This window comes from Ursus arctos, unplaced genomic scaffold (genome assembly GCF_023065955.2).
Source record: "Ursus arctos isolate Adak ecotype North America unplaced genomic scaffold, UrsArc2.0 scaffold_18, whole genome shotgun sequence".
Classification (NCBI taxonomy): domain Eukaryota; kingdom Metazoa; phylum Chordata; class Mammalia; order Carnivora; family Ursidae; genus Ursus; species Ursus arctos.
In genome coordinates this window covers 4,595,512-4,608,876 of record NW_026622852.1, presented here as the reverse complement: position 1 = coordinate 4,608,876, position 13,365 = coordinate 4,595,512, and the positions used below count along the sequence as shown (strand labels likewise).

General features: G+C 34.6%; 1 long non-coding RNA gene across 1 annotated transcript in view; it reads left to right on the top strand.

Annotated features, from left to right (window-relative positions):
• LOC130544001 (uncharacterized) overlaps window positions 1-13,365 on the top strand; it is a 506,551-nt gene that overhangs the window by 112,714 nt on the left and 380,472 nt on the right. The gene's annotated exons all lie outside the window — the stretch shown is intronic.

The window sequence follows — 13,365 nt, the reverse complement described above, 5'->3', positions numbered from 1 at the left end:
GAGTTTCTTCCAAATTGTTCCTTGTGGTTGAATTCCAATTTCAGAGCATTGTGGTCTGAGAATATGCAGGGGATAATTTCAATCTTTTGGTATCAGTTGAGACCTGTTTTGTGTCCCAGAACATGGTCTATTCTTGAGAATGTTCCATGGGCATTAGAATAGAATGAGTATTCTTTGGTTTTGGGGTGTAGTGTTCTATATATATCTATGAGGTCCAACTCATCGAGTATGGCATTCAAAGCCTTTGAATCTTTGCTTAGTTTTTGTCTATTTCTGATAGTGGAGTGTTGAGGTCCCCTACTATTAATGTATATTTATTTATATGTCTCTTTATTCTGGTTGAGAGTTGGCTTGTGTATCTTGCTGCTCCCCTGTTGGGGGCATATATATTTATAATTGTCATATCCACTTGTTGAATACTTCCCTTAAGAATAATATAGTGCCCTTCTGAGTCTCTAACTATAGTCTGTAGTTTAAAATCCAATTTATCTGATATGAGATTTGCTACCCCAGCTTTCTTTTCAGGTCCATTTGCATGAAAGATGGTACTCCATCCCCTTACTCTCAGTCTGAATGCATCTTTGTGTTCGAAATGAGTCTCTTGTAGACAGCCAATGGATGGGTCATTTCTTTTTATCCAATCTGCAACCCTGTGGCATTTATGGGAAGGTTCAAACCATTCACATTAAGACTGAGTACTGAGAGATATGATTTTAATGATGCCATGTTGCCAGTAAAGTCTTTGTTTGTATTGGCTGTGACTTTCTGTTCTGTATCACTCTTGGGGCCTTTTTACCTTTATAGAACGCCCCGTAATATCTCCTGTAGGGCTGGTTTCATGGTTACGAAATTGATTAATGACTGGCGATTCTGAAATGTCTTTATTTCTCCATCAATTCTGAATGACAGCCTAAAACACAAATTTCATCACACTATTTTCCTGATTATACATTTTCAGTGTTTCCTTATTGCCTACATGGTAACGTCTAAGTCGTTAGCAAACCATACAGTGTAGAAAATATTGCTTGTGGGGAATCAGATTTTCCATGATGCACACACACAAATATACCAAAACGTATTAAAAAGGTAATGATAATATTATAGGGAGGAGATGCTGTAGATCTTTGCTAGCTTTGTTTCCTATGTGAAGAGTTCACAGCTTCCAGTGGCATAGATAATACAGGTCAGGGACCAGATAGATTAAGACAAATTTTTAAATGGCTCATATATATTAAACATTTTATTACAATCATAGCATAGTACTTAATACATAATAGCCACTCGACACTAATTTTCTAAACTTTATTTCAATGTGGCAAGTACTGAGTGTAACACATCTAATGTAGAATTTCCACAAAGACTCGGGATGTTGTTATGATAAGGTTCCAGGGTATAAATTATGTGAAAATACTGGGCAAAAGGAAAGGAAATGTTTTGCCAGACGATAATAGAATGCTGCAAATTTCTATTCAAAGAGATTTTTTTTTTTAAATCTGAGTTTACAAGTGTATATTTTGCAGTTGAAAGTAAGCTCTGGCCCATTAGATTTTTACGTACATAATATCAGAGACAACATCTTGATAAAATAAGATTGTAAAGTTTATAAGAAAGTAGTAAAACCTACTTTTCCATATAGATTTACATTTTTGTTCTGGTTTCTTTTCAAATCAGCATTTTTCTGTGAATTATGAGTATTTCCTGGTCAACCAAATGTTCTCTTAGCCTACATTCATTTGGTAGTACACTGAAGAACTGCAGAAATGTGATTAAAGACCAGGAATGTAAATGTTTTTGGCCTGGAAATAGATCATTTTTTACTTTTTCAAACATGCGCTCTTGAAAATTTGCCACTCATATGTACAGACATGACTTAAATTTCTAAATATAATAAGCCGTGAAAAAGGAGCTATGGTTTGAGGAAATGAGTGTAGTAATGATTGTTATGGGAAGGACCAGAGCAAAATTGCCAGTTCAAGAACACTTTATGGAACTTAATGAATTTTCATAGTTGTTTTTAGAGTTAAAAAGATTTCTTATACTAAATGTTAGAACGTCTTTCTTTAACAGGATTCATTCTAAGACATTCAAATACATTAATTTGTTATAGTCAGAACTAAAATTTCACTGATCTCTCTTATATAGAAGTCATTTAAATTACAAAGAACAAACATTTCCTTCACAAAATCTGAATATATCCTTGCTTAACTTGAATCTTAATTGAACTTGATAAATGTAATTTGATTTTCAAGGTTGTTCCTATCATGTCTTACTGAATTATAAGAAACACATTTAAATTTGTTCTGTATTTCTATGGTATGTGTTGTCACTGAAACAGTACTGAATTGACTGGATGCATTTTGATTGTTTAATCATGGCTTTCTACCTATAGCTGAGGATTCGTCACTGAGATGGTGCTATATATTTGTGTTTGTGAAGTAGTATAGCTTTTTCACTTTTAGTGCTAATGCCTGAGTAAAACTGGGAGCCAACTCTCAAATAATACATGTTTATGTTTCCCAGTTAAAAAAAAAATGAGATTTTAGAAGTCAAAGCAAAATTATGTAAACCCAAACCAATGCTATATTATTTGCAGTTAAAAGAAATAATTTACAACAAGAATTAAATAAAATAACTTTTTAATCACTTGTATATCCTGTTTGGTATCAGTTGCAATTTATGATAAAGAAAAGTAGTTAACAAAGTTTTACTCTTCCTACTGGTTTTGAGATCTCCATGTACTTTATAGCCTAACATGGTTTATATAAACTTTATTTGCTATTTCTCATAGTTTTGAAACTTGGGGCACCAGAGCTGGGTATAAAAGCTGGTACTTAAACATCCTAGAGCTCTTCAGCTTGTTTTGACCCTGTTTGTATTTGGTTTTATCTGGCCAAGTGTCAACTACTCATGTCCATGCAGTAGGTGGAGGGATTCATTTCATTGTCCATCCCTGCCTAACACGGACAATGCAAAGGTACTGAGATAGATCGAGCCTGCAGCATATGTTCAGTCATACTGTCTTCTCTTTTAGAGGCATCGTATCTGGCAGTGTATCTCATTTATGCATTGCCTCTTCTAATCTCCCTTTAATCAAATATTTGCAGCATTTTAACCTAATTGTTTTTATAGATTATACTCGATCATTGATTATTTAAGAAAGGGATTCTTCTTTTCTTCCTCCTACTCTTATTCTCATGTATTTTGTAATACAACCTAATCTTTCAAAACACATAGAAGCCAATCTGGGAACCTTTAGAAAAGTAATATTTTCTCTAGGATACCACAAGTTATCATTCTCATTATTTAGAACTTTATAACATGAGACAGCTGAACCATTCACATAGAGATAGATTAGGGAAAGAAAATAAACCAGTAGCAATTGATTGGCATTATTGGTCTTCATAATTAAAAGGTAGAGAAAGAACATGGGGAAATAGTTTTCCCTTAATGAAAGAACTTTTCAAAGATTATCTAGAGAAGATTAAGATATGGTAACGTTGGAGAAACCATATGTCAAGGAAGACTCCGTCGTAGCAAAGAATCCTTCTATGTATGTTTTTTATAATAATAAAAAAAAATCACAGTTACACATTACCTATAAAGAAAAAGAAGGAATATGATATAGGATGAGTTTAGTTGTATATTACATCATTTAATTCCTCTAACAGTCTTTTAAGGTAGGAATTACAATACTCATTTTAGATGTAAATTACCAGTGCAATACTATATTATATAGAATAAAATTACAATTGTTTAGAAAGAATTGATGATTATTGTTTCACCGTGTATTTAACACTTTCTAGATGATGTTGTTTTTAAGGAAATTAGTGTAAATGTAAAAATTCAATATATTGGTGGGATAAGTAATTGTGATCACATTCAGTATTTATAAACACATTTTCTCTTTAAATGCAAAAGAGCTGTAATTAAAGAAGAAAAAACAAGGATTATTTGTATCATTAATTTTATTATTTACATTTTTTTCATATTAAAAGTTAATATTAACATGTGTAATGATAGCGTAGTCTTTTCCAAAAAGTCTGGCTCCCACAATTATTTTTAATAAAAGCAAAAGTAATAGGAAAGAAGCAATGTTATTTAATTTTGTGAAAACACAAAATATTGAAAATGTCAGACTTTTTGTTTGGGAACGTGATCTCTAAGAATATGATGAAAGTAGTAGATCATCTTCTCAGAAGATCCACATGTGCGTACACACTAATCCTCCAATCCTCAATCAGTTAAAATCACTTTTATGTATGCAGTAGCATGAAATACAGAATCCACAGATTTATGATGACCTAATATCCTATAATTATTTATTCCCTGTAATCTTCATGCTTACCCCCAAGGACTCCAAACTCCCCTTACTCTCCCCTGTTTGTTTTCCCTAGCACTTTCACCATCCAACATACTTTTTAACTTACTCATGTATTCAGTGTTCATTGTCTGTTCTGCTTCCTATAATGCAGCTTCCACCAGAGCAAGGGTCTTTGTGTGTTATAGTCAACTGTGCACCTAGAGCAGTTTCTGACACAAATCAGTCCCTCACCATTTCCTGAACTAATAAATGGATTTATGGTGACTGAATATCTTCTATTAAGAGTAAGAGTTTGAAATTTGAATTTAAGAACCTTTATTGAATTGTTGATCTGTATATCCCTAACTTCATCTTTTCAAAAATAATAGATCATGCATGCTTTGTAATGTTTTTAGGATGAAATAGCAAACACATAATCCTATAATAACCATATATTACTTATATGGTTCCACAGACTGTTGCCTGATTTAGCTATAGAGTGTGGAGGCCAAAGCCACGGCTTCTCAGAGAATTATCATATGTCACTGTTGAGTGTCAGTTTGGATTACAAGTTTCTTTAAGGGTAAATTGATTTTTTACAGCCTCATAATGACAAGACAAATTTTATCAAAATAATCATAACTCAAATATTATTATAGCAAGTAAATTATTAAATTCTGAATCTCTCTCTTTCTCTCTCTCTCTCTCTCTCACACACACACACACACACACACACACACAATTAGATCTTTGTCCCCAGTTTATTACCCTGGGTGATACCCATGATTTTTCTTTGATTTATTGATTGGTTTTCACTGTTTTATTTTCTTTTCTAGCATTGTGTCCTTTCTTTCATATTTCTGGGCCATTCCTCAAATAGAATATTCTGGTTTCATTACTAATGATAAGATGGAACCATGGACTTAAAAGACACCTTAATAACCAAATGTATCATGAAATGTACAAGTAGGAAAAAAAAGTCTGTAGCATCTCTAGCCAATCTATCTTTATCACAGCTACTATTGAGAAGACAGACTGATAAAATGTGGGAAGATAATTCAGATTTTGTGAGGAAGGAAAAAATGTTCTTACACTTAGGGACTATTCATTAAATTTTAGTACAAAGGAATTTTTTATATAGCTGAGTTATCAGCCAGTGAATGAAAACAGAAGGATGAACAGTTCTGCTATAATTGTTGTAGAATACTAGCCAAGTCTTGTGAGATTCAGCCTGAGGATAAGTGGGAAAGAAAGAACAGTTAAAAGCAGCTCATCAAACAGTTGATATTCTTTGTTGGGGAGGGCCTCTTGGTTGTCAGATAGGAGGAAGCAGGCAGATGTCAAAACTATGTTCATAGCTCCTTCCTCTATAATGACATAGATCCTGCTAGGCACTTCTCACACTGAAATAAATGACTCTGTATCATATGCCAGTGTGCTAGACTACAACATTTATTCTCCATGATATGACTAATCCTTAAAATCAGGGCCAGCTGGCTAACAATGAGTGAATGAATGGATGAATGAATGAGACCTATGAGACCTATGAGATCTACAAGTGGAGTGTGCAGAGAATGAGAGTTTATTATGTTTGTCTAGATAAGGAACATACTGGGATGTAAGTTTTTGTTTACCTAAACCATTTGTCAATTATACTCCTTCTTACTATTATTCAGTTTCAACTTAAATTTCATAATTATCTTCTTAAATAATTTGCTATAAATACTCAGCCAGAAAGTCCCCTTGTTCCTGTGTTTTCTCATACCACTGTGATACCATTTTTTGTTTGTTTGATCAGTCTGTGTATCCCACACACATAAGAACACAGCAATTGAGATATTAACAATGTTAAATAATTATTTTCATTAATAGGCTATATATCTCCATTGATTCAGGTCTTCTTTAATATCCTTTCATAGTTTTACAATTTGCTACATAAATTCTGCAAATATTCTGCACTCAAATAACAGCTAGATGTTTTATAGCATTTCTTCATTGTGAATGGTAGATATATTTTACTATGTTTTCTAACTTGTTTTTGCTATGTAGAGAAACGTGCTGGTGTGTTTAAGTTTACAGAAGGTCTAGAAATGCTGATTATAACAATTGGAATTTTAGAAATGTAGGTCAAAGCATAGATAAAAACAAAGAGAAAAATAGTGAATTACACAGTAAATCTGATGAAATTACTCCAAATGAAGTGCAGAGAAATAACGATAAGAATGTAAGAAGAGATTGAGATAACTGGAGGAGAGAGTGAGGAGAACCAGTCTACAGTAAAAAGTTCTAGAAGGGCAGACCAGATACTGGAGGAAGAGCTGTACCAAAACTGGGTCCAGGGGCGCTTGGGTGGCTCAGTCGTAAGCGTCTGCCTTCGGCTCAGGGCGTGATCTCAGAGTCCTGGGATCGAGCCCCACGTCGGGCTCCATGCTTTGCTGGGAGCCCGTTTCTTCCTCTCCCACTCCCCCTGCTTGTGTTCCCTCTCTCGCTGGCTGTCTCTCTCTGTCAAATAAGTAAATAAAATCTTTAAAAAAACAAAAAACAAAACAAAACAAAAAACTGGATCCAGGAAAGCCCAGAGCTGCTCTGGCGGACCTTGGACAAGCCCACGAGGACATGAAACATCATGATTAATGGCATGGACTTTGGGTTTGAATTAATATCAGTTAAAGTTGCAACTCAGACATTTACTAAAAGGGTGAGTGGCCTTGTATAAAATATGTGTTTTCTTTAAAGCTCAGTCTCCTCATCATCCTAATGGGCATTGTGTGAGCTCCTAATTTATGATATTGCCATGGGACTCAGGAAGATAATACAAGGGCATTGTTCAGTATTCTGCCTGGCATATAAGTACTCAGAGAATGTCACCTATTATAGGATTCTAGAAGTGTAGTGTTACTTATATTAGTATACTACACTAATATATATAGTAAATTAATGTAATAATCAATATATTATATATAATTATATATTATTAATGTATTCGTAATGCAATGATTCATATTATATATTGATATAATTATATTAATATTAATTGTATGGAGGTATAGAGGTGCTAAATGATACTTTTAAAATTTAACTATCATGTGGTTAAATACAATGTTCTTTGGAGATGAGAACATTTATCATGCTTATCTAGCACTGCTATCATCCTGGTAATAGTATAATCTTATTCTCATTTGTCAGTTCAAAGGCTCCACTTTGGGGAGTTTAGGAACAAGAATTCTGAGGAGCTAAACGTCGGGCAGCAGGCACTTCAGATAAAAAAAAAATACTGAAGCTTAGATCATTTGTAAAAATGACACAGCTGAAAAGTGATGAAGCCAAGATTCAAACCCATGTCCACTTCTGTACAAATTTCTTTCTAATAAGCCACTATGAGAGGAGGAACTGAGTCACTGAAATACAGAATAAGTGATGGGGGAAACATTAAAAAGTATGTCTACCAATAATGTAAAAAAGAAGGAAGGAAAGACGTACGGATGGGCAAACAAGGAAAGAAAGAAGGAAGAAAGATAGGTAGGAAAGAAAAAAGGAAAAATATACTATGAATGAATTTTAAATGGGATAAGAATTTGTTTGTAGCTTATAACAAAGAAAAAATCGAGCCTTTTTTTTTAAAATAGCTGTTTTTAAAGGTCTGGGAAAGAGTTAATCAAAAGATCTCTATTAGTCGCCTCTAAAAAATGTTTTATAACTTCCCAAACTTTTCTACCATGCAAATTTTATTACTTTTTAATAATTTCATAAAAAATGACTTTTTAAACAAAATATAGTAGTCAAGGTTCAGAAGGGCAAGAAACTACATTTGGAGCTAGGATTTTGAAGGGAAGCGATAGTTCTAATTATAATGAATTCAGAATATAAAGAAATAGTGAAGGACAGGCTTCCACTTCCTTTCCTTCCTCTCCTCCCTCTCATACTCCACTCACCCATTTTCCCTTTGATTCTTCCTACAAGTGTGGTAGTGCAGGGTGTGTTCTGCACAAGGGATCCAGTCCAAGAGGATGAAGGGGGACTTTAATCCAGTGCTAAAATGGCGCTGCATCCACCAGGAAAAGAGAGAGTCATTTCTTATTTGGTAACCTTTCCACTCATATTTTTGCATGTCTATACTATAGTGGAAGCAAGGGCCTTAGTTGTGAGGCTCTTGGTATTGAGGGTGTAGTGGGGACAGTGGGAGTATAAGCCCTAGCAGTCAGTCATTTGCCCAAGCCAAGTGGCCACCTAAGTCCTGCTTATGTGGCAGAATACCATTCTATCTTTCTCCTTTTCTCTATTGCTTATCATACCATGGACTATTCAGGAACTGAATGAGCAATTGGACAAAACACTCAAGGTGGGGGATAATAAGCTCCACCTTTTTTTTTTTTTTAAGATTTTATTTATTTGAGAGAGTGGTCATGAGCATGAGCAGAGGGTGGAGAGGAAGCAAAGAGGGAGAGGGAGAAGCAGACTCCCCGCTGAGCAGGGAGCCCAGTACAGGGCTCCATCCCAGGACCCTGGGATCATGACCTGAGCTGAAAGCAGACACTAAACCAACTGAGCCCCTAAGCTCCACCTTTGAAAGGAGAATGATCAAAGAATTTTTGGACATATTTTAAAGTGACCACTGTCTTTATATTGTTTGCATATAAATGCAATGAGAATTAGAGTGTTATGTATTGAGTGATAATTTAAGGAATAATCCTACACTTTAGTTTTTGAATACAGGAGAGCAACACTATTAATTTGTACTGGTTACCACAGAAAAGTGTATATACACTAATTTTGAAACAACTTCTCAATTTAGAATATCTTAACCAAATTTTTCCAATTTATAATTTAGATTAAATATTGCTATGCTACATTGAATATTTAACTCAAAAATGTTTCTGTACTCAGAGCCCTGTGGAATACCAGATTGCTATAGACTGTGAACAAATCTGTATGAACAAATACATCCCAGACTATGTTCTGGTAAAATTACTATTGTAGCAAACCATATTATATATTTAAATAGTTTCTAACCTGGCAAGCAAATATAAAAAATTTGGAGTGGATTTGAGGCAAAAATAAATTATATTACAAAGCAACAAAATACACTTCTGTAAAATCTGATTTCTAAGAAAGCTAATTGAGAATTTCTTACAGCCACTAAAATCCTGAAGTTCTGAGTATATAATCATTTTTGGGAAAAACATCTTTAATCATGAGATATGGTTTTTGTTCATAAACTTTATATGAATAGTATAATGATTGAAAATATAAGATGCTGACAGGGGCGCCTGGGTGGCTCAGTGGGTTAAATGACCTGCTCTTGATTTCAGCTTGGGTCATAGTCTCAGGGCCTTGATCAAGCCTTGTGTTGGGCTCTGTGCTCAGTGGGGCATCTGCTGGAGAGTCTCTCTCTCTCTCCCCCTCTGCCCCCCCCCCCCCCCCGCTCATGTGCTCACTCTCTCTTTCTCTCTCAAAGAAATAAATCTTTTAAAAAAACATAAGAAGCTAACAAAAAATATTAGTTATGGTATCAAGGAAAATTAGGACAGGATTGTGTTCTTTTATCAACACTGCTAATTTAGTATTTGGCATACTATATTCTATTTAACATTCTGCTATTTCCCTATTTTACTGCCAGTTTTGTTTTTCAAATATCTCTATATCTTTCCATCCGTTTCTTATCCACTTGCCTCTTCCTGTCCATTTGTACTACTGAACTGAAACTACTTTCTCCACCGTCATTCATGACACATCTTTCTGTTTTTTATTTTTCACAAACCATTGATCTTCTTACTGTTCCTATTTGTTGACTTTCTGACACTGTTTTTGTTTTGTTTTGTTTTTTGTTTTGTTTTAAAGATTTTATTTATTTATTTATTTATTTATTTATTTATTTATTTGACAGAGAGAGAAACAGGGAGAGAGGGATCACGAGCAGGGGGAGTGAGAGAGGGAGAAGCAGGCCTCCCACTGAGCAGGGAGCCCAATGCAGGGCTCAATCCCAGGATGCTGGAATCATGACCTGAGCCAAAGGCAGACAGTTAAGGACAGAGCCACCCAGGCACCCCATCAGGCACTGTTGACTTCCTCTAGTTTTGTAAAATTCTTTCCCACTTTGGATTTTGCAACTTCACAGTATTTTTTTTTGTTTTTGTTTTTGAATAGTTCTTTAAGGATGCATATTTCTGTAATCATCAGGTCAAACAATCAATACTCAAGGGGTATCATCCTAAAGCAATTTTAGCAGGTTTTTCCCTTCCCTTTATGATTAATCTATAGGACCACTTCTTTATTTCTAAATGGAATTTAAGACAGTTTCCATGACTTTTTAATAACTTCCAAGTATAAAATATTGTTAATTAGTACAATTAATATGACATTGTCAACTATAGTGATAAGCATTTTTAACTTTTTTTAAAGTTATGGCATTCCTACTTGAATGGGCTGATAGCCTGCAAGGGGGTGGTGACATGTGTTAGTCTTTGTCCATTTTTTGCTTTTAACTATGATTTTGAGCCTCCTCCTTGCTCTCCTCTTCTCTCCTCTCCTCTCCTCTCCTCTCCTCTCCTCTCCTCTCCTCTCCATGTTAGAGCTCTGCAGATGTTTAAGGGCCTATTCCCTCTCTCTCATTATTTCCCTTAGTTTCTAAGGCACTGGGAACTTCTCACCTACAGTTTCTTTGACATAAGTCAATGCATCTTCATTCTTGCTAATGTCTTCTTTCTCAGTCCCAAAGCCTTCTTTCTCTGACCCCTCCAGTTTCTTCATAGTTAATAGTGTTGCCAAAGCAATGGATCTCAATTTTATTAATGATAAGGTCTATATCCTAACTTGTGTGATTTATGAATAAATCATATATATACACACACACACACACACACATATATATATATATATATAATATTTCTGAAATATATTTTAAATTAAAGGCAGGATGTCTTTTATATTTCTTTGTACCCAAACATTTAGAATGAATTTAAGCTAATAATAGTTCAATGTATGTCCAATTCACATACCTAATGCTATTAGGCTATTTAGATACTGGTTAAAGAATACGAACTGGTGCATACAGTAACGTCTTGGATCTTTAACCACAACCAGACTACATTATTTCAGCTTTTTATTTGTTGCTGTAGCATCTGAAGGAAAACTTGCAATCAATCATTTCTTCTACATTTTGCTGGTCTTAGAAAAATGAGGCTACCATCACAAATGATATATGAGGTGATGTGCTAAAAATATTTCTGTGTATTAACAATAACAGTTGACCTCTCTAAATAAAAAAAATGAGGTTTTTAATAAAGTGAACAATGGAAAAAATATAGTATGATATCATCCTTCCAAGAACTATTAAGGAAATACAAAAGGTACCTCTGAATACTTTGTTGACTATATAAAGGTATTTACATATAATACGTGTGTAATGTGCAGAACACTCAGACAAGAGTTATTCTGTTGGAATGCTGTTTGTTTCTTATGGCCTCTCTGATCAAAAGATATTCACTAAAAGAACTTTAATATTTCCTATTTTTAACTTGTCATTATGACTCAAACATTAGAATAAACACTATATAAAAATTAATACCTATTTAACGTAAGTGTCATGATAAACAGTATACACATGTTCCTTTGCCCATGAATAAATATATGTACTATGGTTATTCTTAATTACATATATATTTTTTTCCTGGTTAAACACAAACTTTTCAAAAGAGTGTGTGTGTTCATGGGATAATGAACACTCTGAAGAGAAAAATTCTTTGCCCTGGGTGATGATGGAATAATGTTTTGCATTAATTCCATTATATAGCCCATCTTGAGAACGGACAAAACACTTTAACACTGGTGCCTAAGGAAATGTATCTAATTCATTTATCTTTGAATGCTTGTCATTTATTTTTTTGTTCTATTTTATTATGTTCTTCCTTTGTGTTCTAAAGTAATCTGTACTAAACTGACAGTTTTAGTGTAACAAGGATACTATAGAATTGTAATAACTGCATCATTAGCTACTAACCATCATTAATGTACAGATACTACAGTGCTATCATACACTACCATGCCAATAGAAAGTCAAAACTCCAAACACCATTAATCAGGCTGCAGGTGTCCTAGGTCTTTGGGAAGTAGATGTCTTCTTCGGGTAATGAAAAGGGTACTGAAGTCATGAAGGATCTTACTCCTCCTGTATAGTCAGTGAATGGGGTGCAGTGCTGTGTTGAGGAAGGGGTGAGTTGTCTAGGTCTTCAACAGAGGCTAATGATCAGATGGAACATGACTAAACTTCCTCAATGACCTTAATCTTGGCTCTTCCATAGTTTTACATCCAGGACAGAGGGTCGTTTCACTTCTTAAGAAAATTATCTTCACTCTTGGGGGTGCTCTCTGGGAATGTCCCCACCCTCAATCTCTTGGTACTTGTTCTCCACTTTCTTGTAACCTGGAGTGATCCCCTCCCACATTCTCAACATTTCCTTCAGAGGTATTCCCTCTTGCCTCAAACCTCATTCATCATATTCTCTCACAGGAGTCTTAAATAGACTATTAATATCCAAGCAACAACAACAAAACCACGTTTCCCTTTCTTTAAGGAGAAAAATTGTTCAATATTCAAACCTTTGCAGAAGTGAATACAGATATAAAATCAGATATACATGCATGTGTACATGTACATATTTGTATTCCTTACCCTTTCTGCAGTAGAGAAAAGGAAGCTAATATTTTTCTGTAGTCACATTTATGAAGGTGGGTGATTATACCACTACTACTATGCATCCTCCAACTTGTTAATTATAGAAATAAAAATGAAAAGAGAAAACGTTGGTTACAGTAGCTTCATAGATTTATTTTCTAGAGAAACACACATATATATTTAATGTTAAATATATATATAAGTATATATATATATTTTAAAATTTTATTTATTTATTTGAGTGAGAGAGAAAGCACAAGGGGGAGGGAGGGGCAGAGGGACAAGCAGATTCACCGCTGAGCAGGGAGCCTGAGACGAAACTTAATCCCAAGACCCAGAGATCATGGCCTGAGCCGAACGCAGACGCTCAACCTACTGAGCCACCCACGTGTCC